The sequence below is a fragment of the Coptis chinensis genome, chromosome 6 (genome assembly GCF_015680905.1).
Source record: "Coptis chinensis isolate HL-2020 chromosome 6, ASM1568090v1, whole genome shotgun sequence".
NCBI classification, from domain to species: domain Eukaryota; kingdom Viridiplantae; phylum Streptophyta; class Magnoliopsida; order Ranunculales; family Ranunculaceae; genus Coptis; species Coptis chinensis.
In genome coordinates this window covers 1,343,088-1,354,998 of record NC_141461.1, presented here as the reverse complement: position 1 = coordinate 1,354,998, position 11,911 = coordinate 1,343,088, and positions in this window count along the sequence as shown.

Sequence of the window (11,911 nt, the reverse complement as noted above, 5' to 3'; positions counted from 1 at the left end):
TATGGACTGGTATGGCTTGCCACAAAGTTGCAGTTAGGCTTGAGCCGTCGTCAATTCTCATGAACTCAACATGTGGGACAGCGATTCGTTCTTCTCTTTCGTGTTTTTTTTTGGTGTAAAAGCTTAAAAGCTACGAAGAAGAAGAAAGTTTTTCCTTTTGCGAAACAAAATGTTATTTTTGCCCGTTATTTTTTTAATTATTTGCTTGGTTTTCTAGAAATAGATCTGACTATTAGATTTTGTTTGATCTGAGGGTCGGCTGGGTATGTCAAGATAGTATGTTAGAATAGTACTAGATTTTGGACCCGGGCATACACCCGGGATCTATTAAATATTTTGTATGCTGAAAAAGCTTTACAAAATGTCTCACACAAATTTTCGAATCGGAATATATTTTTATTAAAAATAAATCAAAATCGTTAATGAAGCGTGATTATGGTGCAGATAAAGTATTTCTGAAACTAAGGGATCAAATTAAGATAAAGATATTCACTTTGTGGTTTAGGATATTAATCCGTAATTTTTTAAATAGAATTATCTTAAACTCGGCTCTAGCTTTTTTTTATAGTGACTTAGCGGCAAATTTTCGAATCGAATATATTTTTTATTGAAAATAAACCAAAATATGTTAATGGCCGGCGATTATATGTATAAGTCTTGGAAACTAAGGGATTAAATTGAGATAACTTTTTTCACTTTATGGTTTAGAATATTAATCCATAATTTTCAAATAGAATTATCTTAAACTTAATCTAGTTTGTATAATAGTTTTATTAGATTTATGGTGATTTAGTTAGAAATCATCACCATTCAAATTTTATGTACTAATGTGTACAAATCACTAAAACAGATTGATTATTTTCATATCATCAAAAATACACTACTCTCATTTGAAAAGATTTATCACATGAATGTGTCCTATGAGCGGGTGTCATTATATTAAATTATTCTAAAAATATTTAAAGCAACTATGCATAACTATGAAAAAATAAAAATTATATTAATTACTCATTTAAATTTCTTGCACCATTCTCTATAAAAGGAAGCACAAACCTTGATAAAACTCATCGACTTCTTTTATTGTTAGGTTTAATAATATAAGTTTGATTAAAGTTTTGTGAGAATGTCCAATGTGGCCAAAATAATAATGAAGTCGCTTGAATAGCAAGACATTCCCAATCACAATAAAAAAAAAAATTAATAAATACTTATTTAAAATGCAAAACTATATTTGTCGAGACATTTATTCTCTCACATATAATACAAATATGTTTTAGGGTTATTAGTTAAATGCATTTTTCAATCAAATTTTTGATTTTCCATTAATTATATATTATTTGAGATTAGTTTAATGTAGTGCGTTGCATCCAGGTTTCTAATTTTTCATTAATTATTCTTTTTAAGGCTAGTTCAATACAATTTATATCAAGTTTCCAATTTTTGTTAATTATTATTTGAGGTTAGTTCAATTGCAATTGTATTCACTTTATAATTTCCAGTTAGTTATTCATTAAGGTTAATTCAAGATGCAGTTCCATCCAATTTTTGATGTTTAGTTAATTAGTCTTTGAGATTAGTTCATTGTATTTGCATCCATGTTCCAATCTCCCAATTACTTACTTTGAGGTTAGTTTAATACATCCTCAGATCTAGTTTACGATTTCCTATTAATTGTTTTTCTAGGTTAGTTCGATAGTTTACAATTTCTATACAGCTTTTACATATATGTAAGGGTTTGTTTTATAAATTCACTTTCGTTTGGGTTCCTAATTACTTTCGTAATTATTCATGTGAGAAGGCTAAAAAGTGGACATTTATGCTTTGAGGTCGATCGCGATCACGATTTACATCCGACTTCCGATTTCTAGTTAACTATTTTTTGAGGTTATTTCAATGCATTTGCATCTAATTTTTGATTTTCCGTTAGTTAATATCTGATTTTAGTTTAATGCAATTGCATCCAGTTTTTGGTTTTCCGTTAATTATTCTTTGAGGTTAGTTCAATGCAGTTGCATCCGATTTCCGATTTTATGTTAATTGTTTTTTTAGATTAGTTCAATGCATTTGCATCAAGTTTCTGATTTCCCGTTAATTATTTTTTGAGGTTAGTTCAATGCAGTTACATCAAATTTATAATTTCCCGTTAATTATTCACTAAGGTTAGTTCAGTACGGTTTTATCCATTTTTCAATGTTTCGTTAATTAGTCTTTGAGATTACTTCATTGCATTTGGATCCAGTTTTCAATTTTCCGTTAATAACTCTTTAAGGTTAGTTCAATGCATCTGCATCTAGTTTCTGATTATTTATGCTTTGAGGTTAGTTCGATACAATTATATCCGGTTTCTGATTTCCCGTTAACTATTCTTTGAGGTTATTTCAATGCATTTGCATTTAGTTTCCAATTTCCCACCAATTATTCTATGAGGTTAGTTCAATGCAGTTGCATTCAGTTTTTTATTTTTTGTTTATTATTTTTTGAGTTAAGTTCAATGCATTTGCATCAAGTTTTTGGTTTCCCATTAATTATTATTTGAGGTTTGTTTGATGTATTTGCATACTATTTCCGATTTTTCGTTAAATATTTTTCAAAGATTTGCATCAAATTTCTAATTTCCCGTTAATTATTCTCTGTCGTTAGTTTAATGCAATTTGTATAAAGTTTCTAATTTCCCGTTAATTACTCTTTGAGCTCAGTTATGTATTTGAATCCAGTTTTCGATTTCCTTATAATTATCTAATGTGGTGTGTAATACCAAGTTCTACTGATCCATTTGTAGTGTCATTACAAACATGACATAAAAAGTAAATTATGCTTAATTTACTATGTGGGATCATCGAAGATTATTCAGTTTTCGATTTCCAGTTAATTATTATTTAAATTATGCATGACTCACTATATGGAATCGATCTTCAAAGATTATCTACGAATGGGTGTTGTTATATTAATTATTCTGAAAAATATTTGCAAATATGCAGAATTATTATATATTAATATTATATTTATCACTAAACCAAATTTCTTATAACGTGAAAACCCCACTCTCCATTAAAAAAAAAAACTTGCATTTGATAAAATCCTTCAACTTCATTTTGTTGTTTAATAATAGAAGTTTGATTGATGTTTTGTGAGATTGCCTAATAAGGCGAAGTTCATATATATTGAAGTTACTTGAATACGAAAAGAGATAAGATAAACACCATTTTAAATACAAAACTATATTTATCGAGACATTCCCACAACATATAACCCAACTATGTTTTGAGGTTAGTTCAATTCATTTGCATCCAGTTTCTGATTTTCCGTTATTTATATTTTGAGGTTAGTTTAATGCGATTTGCATCCAATTTCCAATTCTCGTTATTTATTTTTTGAGATCAATTCAATGCCGTTGCATCCAGTTTCTGATTTATCGTTAATTATTTTTTTTTGTTAGTTTAATACATTTGCATCCAATTTCCAATTTCCTGTTAATTGTTCTTCAAGGTCAGTTCGATGCATTTGCATCCAGTTTTTATTTCCGTTAATTATTACGTGAGATTAATTTAATGGATTTGCATCCAGTTCCTGATTTCTCGTTTATTATTTGATAAAGTTGTATTTGCATATAGTTTCCGATTTCCCGTTAATTATTTTTTAAGATTAGTTCCACGCATTTGCATTATGTTTCTAATTTATAATTAATTTTTCTTTGAGGTTAGTTCAATGCAGTTGTATTCAATTTCCGATTTCCTGTTAATTTAATCTTTGAGGGTTAGCTCAATGTATTTGCATCCAGTTTCCGATTTTATGACAATTATTTTTTAATGTTAGTTTGATGTATTTGCATCCAAGTTTTGATTTTCTGTTAATTATTTTTTGAGGTTAGTTTAATATAGTTGTATCCATATTCCGATTTTCTATTAATTAATTTTTAAGATTAGTTTAATGCTTGTATTTGCATCCAGTTTCCGATTTTCTGTTAAATATTATTTGAGGTTAGTTCGATACATTTGCATCCAGTTTTTGGTTCCCCATTAATTGTTTTTTTTTTTCCGTTAGTTTCATTCAATATTATACATATTTTAAAATATTTGTCATTATTGCTTTGTCGTTATTTTTTTTTTTCATTTTCTATTATATATTTTGTGATGTTATTTTTAGTATAATTGTTTACGCCGTTAAAGATATATTTCAAATAAATTAGGTGTTTTATCATAGTTTCATAGACACTAAAATTGTATGATTTGTAATATAGAATTAGTTTCTACAAGTCACTTATTTTTTAGCAATTTTTTTATTTGGTCAAATATATAAAAATTAGAACAATAAAAGTGTTTGATTCGTAATATGAAATTACATTCTACAAATCACCTATTTTTTAGCAATTTTTTTTTTTTTATTTTATCAAATATATAAGAATTGACAATACACTCAAACTCTCCAAATATAAGAATTATAAATACACTCAAACTCTCCAAAGAGGTTCAATGTAGGTAGGATTGTAGGCTATTAGAAAATACTATCTTTCATATTATAGTGCCACATAGGATTAGAGAAAAATCTAACTCTCATATTAGAGTGACACATAGGAGAGAGAAAATCTTCCTTTAAAGGTCTCTGTTTTAGTATATAGATAGTAGACTTGCATTTGCATCCAGTTTCCGATTTCCCGTTAAATATTATTTGAGGTTAATTCGATACATTTGTATCCAGTTTTCAGTTTTCCATTAATTGTTTTTTGACGTTAGTTTCATTCAGTATTATACATATTTTAAAATATTTGTCATTATTATTTTACCATTATTTTTTTTTCATTTTCTATTATATATTTTGTGATGTTATTTTTTGTATAATTGTTTTTAAGGATATATTCAAAATAAGTCGGTATTTTATTTTATCATAGACACTAAAATTGTATGATTTGTAATAGGAAATTAGTTTATACAAATCACCTATTTTTTAGCAATTTTTTTTTTTATTTGATCTAATATATAAGAATTGGAACACTAAAAGTGTTTGATTCGTAATAGGAAATTACCTTTTACGAATCACCAATTTTTTAGCAATTTTTTTTTTATTTGATCAAATATATAAGAATTGAAAATACTCTCAAACTCTCCAAATATAAGAATTATAAATACACTCAAACTCTTCAAAGAGATTCCATGTACGTGGGATTGTAGGCTATTAGAAAATACTATCTTTCATATTAGAGTACCACAGGATAGAGAAAAGGCTAACTCTCATATTAGAGTGCCACATAAGAGAGAGAAAATCCTCTTTTAAAGGTCTCTGCTTTAGTATATAGATAGTAGATGTCGACGTAGCCGGCCCGATATATATATATATATATATATCGGTTTGTCTAGAGTGCCACTCTTATAGTGACACCCTTATCTCACACTTCTCTTGGTCCGTCAGATCTGTTCTTTAGATTATCAGATCTAATTCACTAAAAAATCGCGAAATTTCAAAATTTCACACTATTTCAAAATCGAAAAAACGAAAAAATAAGAAATTGGTTTGGAAGGTCTTCTTCTTCTCCACCCCAGAAACCAAGCTTCTCTATCGATGACCAAGCACCACGCGATGACCAACTCATTGAAGAGTATCTCATTATGAGAAATCAAAATCGACCATTACCCGTCAACAATATCAAACAAATCAATGTTTATAAGCATAATCCATATGACCTTGCAGTCGCGTTTAATTTGTTTATTATCTTGGGGGTTTTTTTTTTTTTTGTGAACATTTGTTTAGTATATTAATGCTTAAGTCATTAGTTTTATTAGCAACACAATTAATCATCATGGATTGAATCTAGTCGATTTAAAAAGAAGGAAAAAGGAAGAAGAACAAAAGGTTAATTTTTTAAGAAGTACACCTAAAGTATTCTAACATACAATTTCTACTTTTATATCATCGATATGCTTTATTAGTTTATTTATTTTTTTTTTTAGAGGTCGTTAGATTAATTATTTCGTCTAACGCAATGAACGGACTTAGTTTATTTATTTTCCATGTCGATTCTTGTTTATGTTGTAGAGATGTTCAATTTACACGAAGAGGTTGATTAGAATGAGGTTTTCTGATGCCTCTGCTCGAGTGACATGAAATTGTGGTCATTCAAGGTTACTTTCGGGTCAGCGACAAGCCTGTGTGATTAATGTCAATTACAAAGGGTGAACTCTCTGTCGAGTTTTAAATTCTCGAGTTTTGAATTTTGTCGAGTTTTGAACTTCTGTCGAGTTCGGTGAATTGTCGAGTTTTTTGAACTCTTCGAGTTTTGAATTGTCGAGTTCGCTAAACTGTCGAGTTCGTTGAACTAACATATTCGGTGAACTCTGTCAGAGTTTTGAACTCTGTTAAAGTTTTGAACTAGCATATTCTGTTTAACTTTTGTTTGTTCATTTGTTTTTTAATGTTATTGGTTTAGGGTTCCATAGTTATTACATATTCAAGTGATTTTACATTTGCATATTTTGATATTTTTTAATTTTTTATTTTTTCCTTCTACAAAGGAAAAATTCGATCTATAAATGAGGTGCCCTTATTGTGGAAGCTCAGTTCTTAATAGAGTCTCGAATACCCAAATGAATCCTGGACGATCTTTCCGTGTTTGCGAAAAAAATGACAAACGTTTGCCTAAGGATAAGAAATGTAGGTATTTTAAGTGGGTGGATGAAGAAAATAATTGTGGAAGCTCGTCGTCGTTGAATATAAATGAGAGTCGAGCTCCCACATTTTCCCCAACTGAGAGTCGAGCTTCTATTTGCACAAGGAGGATAACGACTGATTCGGAAATTCACTCAATCGGAATGTTAATATTTAAGTTGTTGTTGGTCTGTCTTCTCTTAGCGGTTTTGTGTATTATCAAGTGGCTGGTTAAGGTGTTATTGGCTTAAGTTGCTTTGGATGTCGTGTGGCGTTGTCGATGATGAGTTATTCCAAGGCATGTGTTGTTGGCAGTTAGGAATGATGATGAATTGGGGAAATTGCTTGCTGATGCTGCTGATGGGGTGTTGCCTAATATTCATAATGTTTTGTTGCCAAAGAAGATTGATAAAGGTGGTGAGAAGATTCCTGCTGCTTCTCAGCCTAAGGCGTAAAAGTCTCCTAAGAAATCTTGATTGGTGGATTGGTGGTTTAGGTCTTATGGATAATGTTTAGTTTTTTTTTTAGTGGTTGGATATGTACTGTGTAATTGAAATGAACTTTAGTTTGACCTATAATATGAATGGATGAACTTTAATTGAAATTCTACTGATTAAATGAGAAGAATGGATGTTTCTATTAAAGGTGGTGAGAATGGATATTGCAGTGTCTATTGTTTGCCCTTCCTTGACCGAAATAAACTTTGACAGAAAAATAAATTCTGACAGGAAAAACTCTGACAGATTAAATGATTTGTAAAAACCATGCCATTTCGTTTCTGAGACTGCAAGCATCTTTTCTCACCACTTCGGTGATCATTTAGCACACCAAATAAACTTCGGTGATCATTCCGATGAAAAAATAAACTCGGCGAAAATAAACTTTGATAGTAATCATGCGATTCGAAATTTGGGCTATGTGACTTGCAACATCTTATTGATTCTCTAACGTAACTTGGTCCGATCGGTTTCTAGTCTCTATATTCTCCATTTAACTTGCAACATCTTATTGATTCTCTTACGTAACTTGTTACGATCGGTTTTAACTTATTGAAATTGGCTTGGGCGATCTCTGCGATAAAAAATAATTATGTATGCAGAGATACAAAACTTGCACCAAAACTTGCAGAGATACAAACACATCATACAAAAACTCGGCCACTAAAACATTAACAAAATTAATAGTGTATTATATGCTACTTTAACCTTAATGCAAAATAATCTAGTTAAAACCGGAAGGAGCAAGTAAAACATTATAATTAATGAAGTGTAAAAAGTGTAGTAAAACATTATAATCAATAGGATACAATAGTGATTACTCTACTAAAAAGTTTACATCGGCAAGCTATAGTACACAAAGACAATATAATGATCCGGAAAATCAACGGTGGTAGTAAGCTTCTTTCCATGTTAATGACCCCCATTCACATATAAAGGAATTCACTTCCTCTAGCCTTTCATCATGTGGACAATGACCTGCAATTATCAGAATGTACAAGAAAATTGAGATCTCAAAAGGGGGAAACAACAGTCATCATAAATAGATCTTCGGAAGAAGTGGTAGGGATACAATTACTGGTTAGTTTAGTAACAACGAGACATAACGATGTAGTAATTAACTGGTTTATTGTTTAAGTGTAAGCATCAAGATTACCTGCATCCAATTCTCTGATCTCAATCCCAATGCAACACTCCCTAAGTTCCGAGCCGGTTTTTTTGACTTACTGCTATGGAAAAAGACATGAAGTAGAAAAGAACAAGAAGAAAGGTGTAGATGGTAATCAGACAAATACTGGAGTGAAACATAAATCCAAACTAGCTATGTCACCAGGACACAACAACACAAAATGGATATCAGTTCAGTAACTTTAAGTATCAGATATATTATAGCACCATCTTGAAATATCAGGACCTTGGCAAAAAGTAAGGATACTGCCCGAAGCATTTCACTGATAAGCCAATCATAAGCTCGTTCTCTGTTCTGCAGACATACACAATTTCTATTAAAACCCTATACAGTATAGCATCAAAGATAATAAACGACAGCAAAGTTAGAATTGAAGCAACCTTACAGTAGGGTAGCAAAAAATATAAGAGCATTTGTGTAAAAAAACAATAAAAAAGGATGTGCCAAAGCCTAAACCACTAAATTTGGAGGTGGTTTGATTTGGCACAAAGTTCCATCGTTCTAATTTGCTCTGCAAAGAAGGAACCAACATTCGAATCTTCGCAAAGAAGGACCATAGAAGAAATTTATTCAAAGAAGAAAAGTCTTCTCCTCACCCTTGTAATTGACATTAATCACACAGGCTTGTCAAAGACCCCAGGCGTAACCTTGAATGACCACAATTTCATGTCACTCTGAACAGAGGCATCAGAAAACCTCATTCTAATCAACCTCTTCGTGTAAATTGAACATCTCTACAACATAAACAAGAATCGACATGGAAAATAAATAAACTAAGTCCGTTCATTGCGTTAGACAGAAATAATTAATCTAACGACCTCTAGCAAAAAAATAAATAAACTAATAAAGTATACGATGATATAAAAGTAGAAATTGTATGTTAGAATACTTTAGGTGTACTTCTTAAAAAATTAACCTTTTGTTCTTCTTCCTTTTTCCTTCTTTTTAAATCGACTAGATTCAATCCACGATTATTAATTGTGTTGCTAATAAAACTAATGACTTAAGCATTAATATACTAAACAAATGTTCACAAAAAAACCCCAAGATAATAAACAAATTAAACGCACCTACAAGGTCATATGGATTATGCTTATAAACATTGATTTGTTTGATATTGTTGACGGTAATGGTCGATTTTGATTTCTCATAATGAGATACTCTTCAATGAGTTGGTCATCGCGTGGTGCTTGGTCATCGATAGAGAAGCTTGGTTTTAAGGTGGAGAAGAAGAAGACCTTCCAAACCAATTTCGTGATTTTTTTCGTTTTTTCGATTTTGAAATAGTGTGAAATTTTGAAATTTCACGATTTTTAGTGAATTAGATCCGATAATCTAAAGAACAGATCCGACGGACCAAGAGAAGTGTGAGATAAGGGTGTCACTATAAGAGTAGCACTCTAGACAAACCCGATATATATATATATATATATATATATATATATATATATATATATATATATATATATATATATATATATATATATATTACTAATAAGATGGTACTAATCAGTCAGTACCATGACCTTGTACATCCAAATTTAATACATGACCCAGGAAAGATGGAGGTATCTTCCACCAATACAAAGACCCAGGAGGTAAAACATTGGTAAATTCAGTAGGTTGAATGATGAGATGATCCTATGCAGCACTCCAATTCAAATGAGTCACCAAATTGGAAGCATAATTCGCCAAACAATCAGCAGTCTTGTTTGCTTTACGATAATTCCATTCAATTCTTTTATTGCGAATCTTACTCAAGCCATCACAAATGTCATCATAGAGAATCTTAATTGAATGGGGACTTCCTGATCACATCTTTTGGGGAGCAATTCATGTAAATATTTTGAATCGACTTCAATAACAATATTCTCCATTTGTAACTCAATAAGAGCAAGAACACCCAGCCTTAAAGCATATAACTCAGCAAAGATGGAAGTAGCATACGGAATAGGAGCAGCAATACCAAAGATAAAACCACCTAGGCTATCTCGAAGAATGCAACCAGCACCAGCAGCTCCTGGGTTGCCTAACGAGTTTTTTGGGTTGGAGAAAAAATGAGTTTTTTGGGTGAAGGTTCATTGAATTGAGGGTTAGCGTGGAACCAACTTTGTGTGTCTCATTTTATGTCACGGTTCTAGGTGAACCAGTGACTAGTTTTCTTCTACGTATACACAATAATTTTGTCGAATTGTCCGAAATATCGACAAGTCGATGTAATATTTCCCCAAATTATGTGGAACACAAAAGTTATTGTGATGTTTGAGATTTTATTTCACCAACTATCCGACCTAACCTCGCTCATTTGTAGGTGTTTGATATTTTTACTAATGGTTCAATCTACTATTAAGTCTATAACTAAGACAAATGCTACTTTAATTACTTGATTATTTACACCACATATTTTTATAAAGATCTACCTCCTCCCATCAATTTTCTTAATATACCACTGTTTTTTAGGCTTAACTAAATTTATGTTTGTTGACTGACTGATATTCATTTTTCTTATTTTATAAGCATTTGGGATATAATGATCTACTCTCTCAATGAGACGATTCAAATTCATAAACATCTAATTGGTTCAATTTTACAAAGAAATGACCATTGCTAGCCGATAAGATTGTCAATTGCAACTAATGTAAGATCGATAGCTTCGACATTAATGGTCCTTTCATTTAGTTAGTGAATAAGTGATTATCAAAAAAGTGATTCAAGGGCTATTTGTTTTTTTGGGTTAAGTTATAAGAGGTTATTATAAGAGTTATAAGAGGGTCTTATAAAGTGGGTTGTTTTTTATTTTAAGTTCCTCTTATAAGCATTTGTAAAAATAGAAAAAAATAATAATAAATACACGACATTCTATAGATGATTATTTGACAAATATAACTCTGTTTTATATCATATTTAACTTGAATAGATTAATTTGAAACAAGCGTATAATTTGATTTTCGATTTCAAATCAATTTTGATAATTAGAATATCGATTTGAGGAAATTACCTTAATTGACAGTGGTAGTGGTAGTGGAGGTGATAATATTGGTCTTAATATTACGGTGGTGGTGGTGGTGGTGGTAGTGGTAGTGGAAGTTGTAGATATTTTAATAGCACGGTGGTGGTGGTAGTGATAGTCTTAATAGTACGGTAGTAGTGGTGGTGGTAGTAGTGAAGGTGATGATATTGGTCTTAATAGCACGGTGATAATGGTGGTGATAGTCTTAATAGTACGATGGTAGTGGTGGTGATAGTCTTAATAATGGTGGTAGTAGTGGCAGCAGTGGCGGTGGTGGATGGTAGTGGTGGTGATAGTCTTAATAATGGTGGTAGTAGTGGCGGCAGTGGCGGTGGTGGCCAGAGCAATGAAGTTATTTGAAGAAAAAGATAATGAAAAGGGAAAAAAAGATAAATGAGGCTAGGGGTAATAGATCCAATTTTGGTACTTATAGAATTGGAGTATCTTATAAGACATTTCTAATAGAATGCCTTTTATAATAGGCAAAAAACAAACAAACAAAATATCCAAAATCACTGGAACAGGACACATCTTATAAGAGGTTATAAGACCGGTTTTATAAGAGACAAAAACAAATAG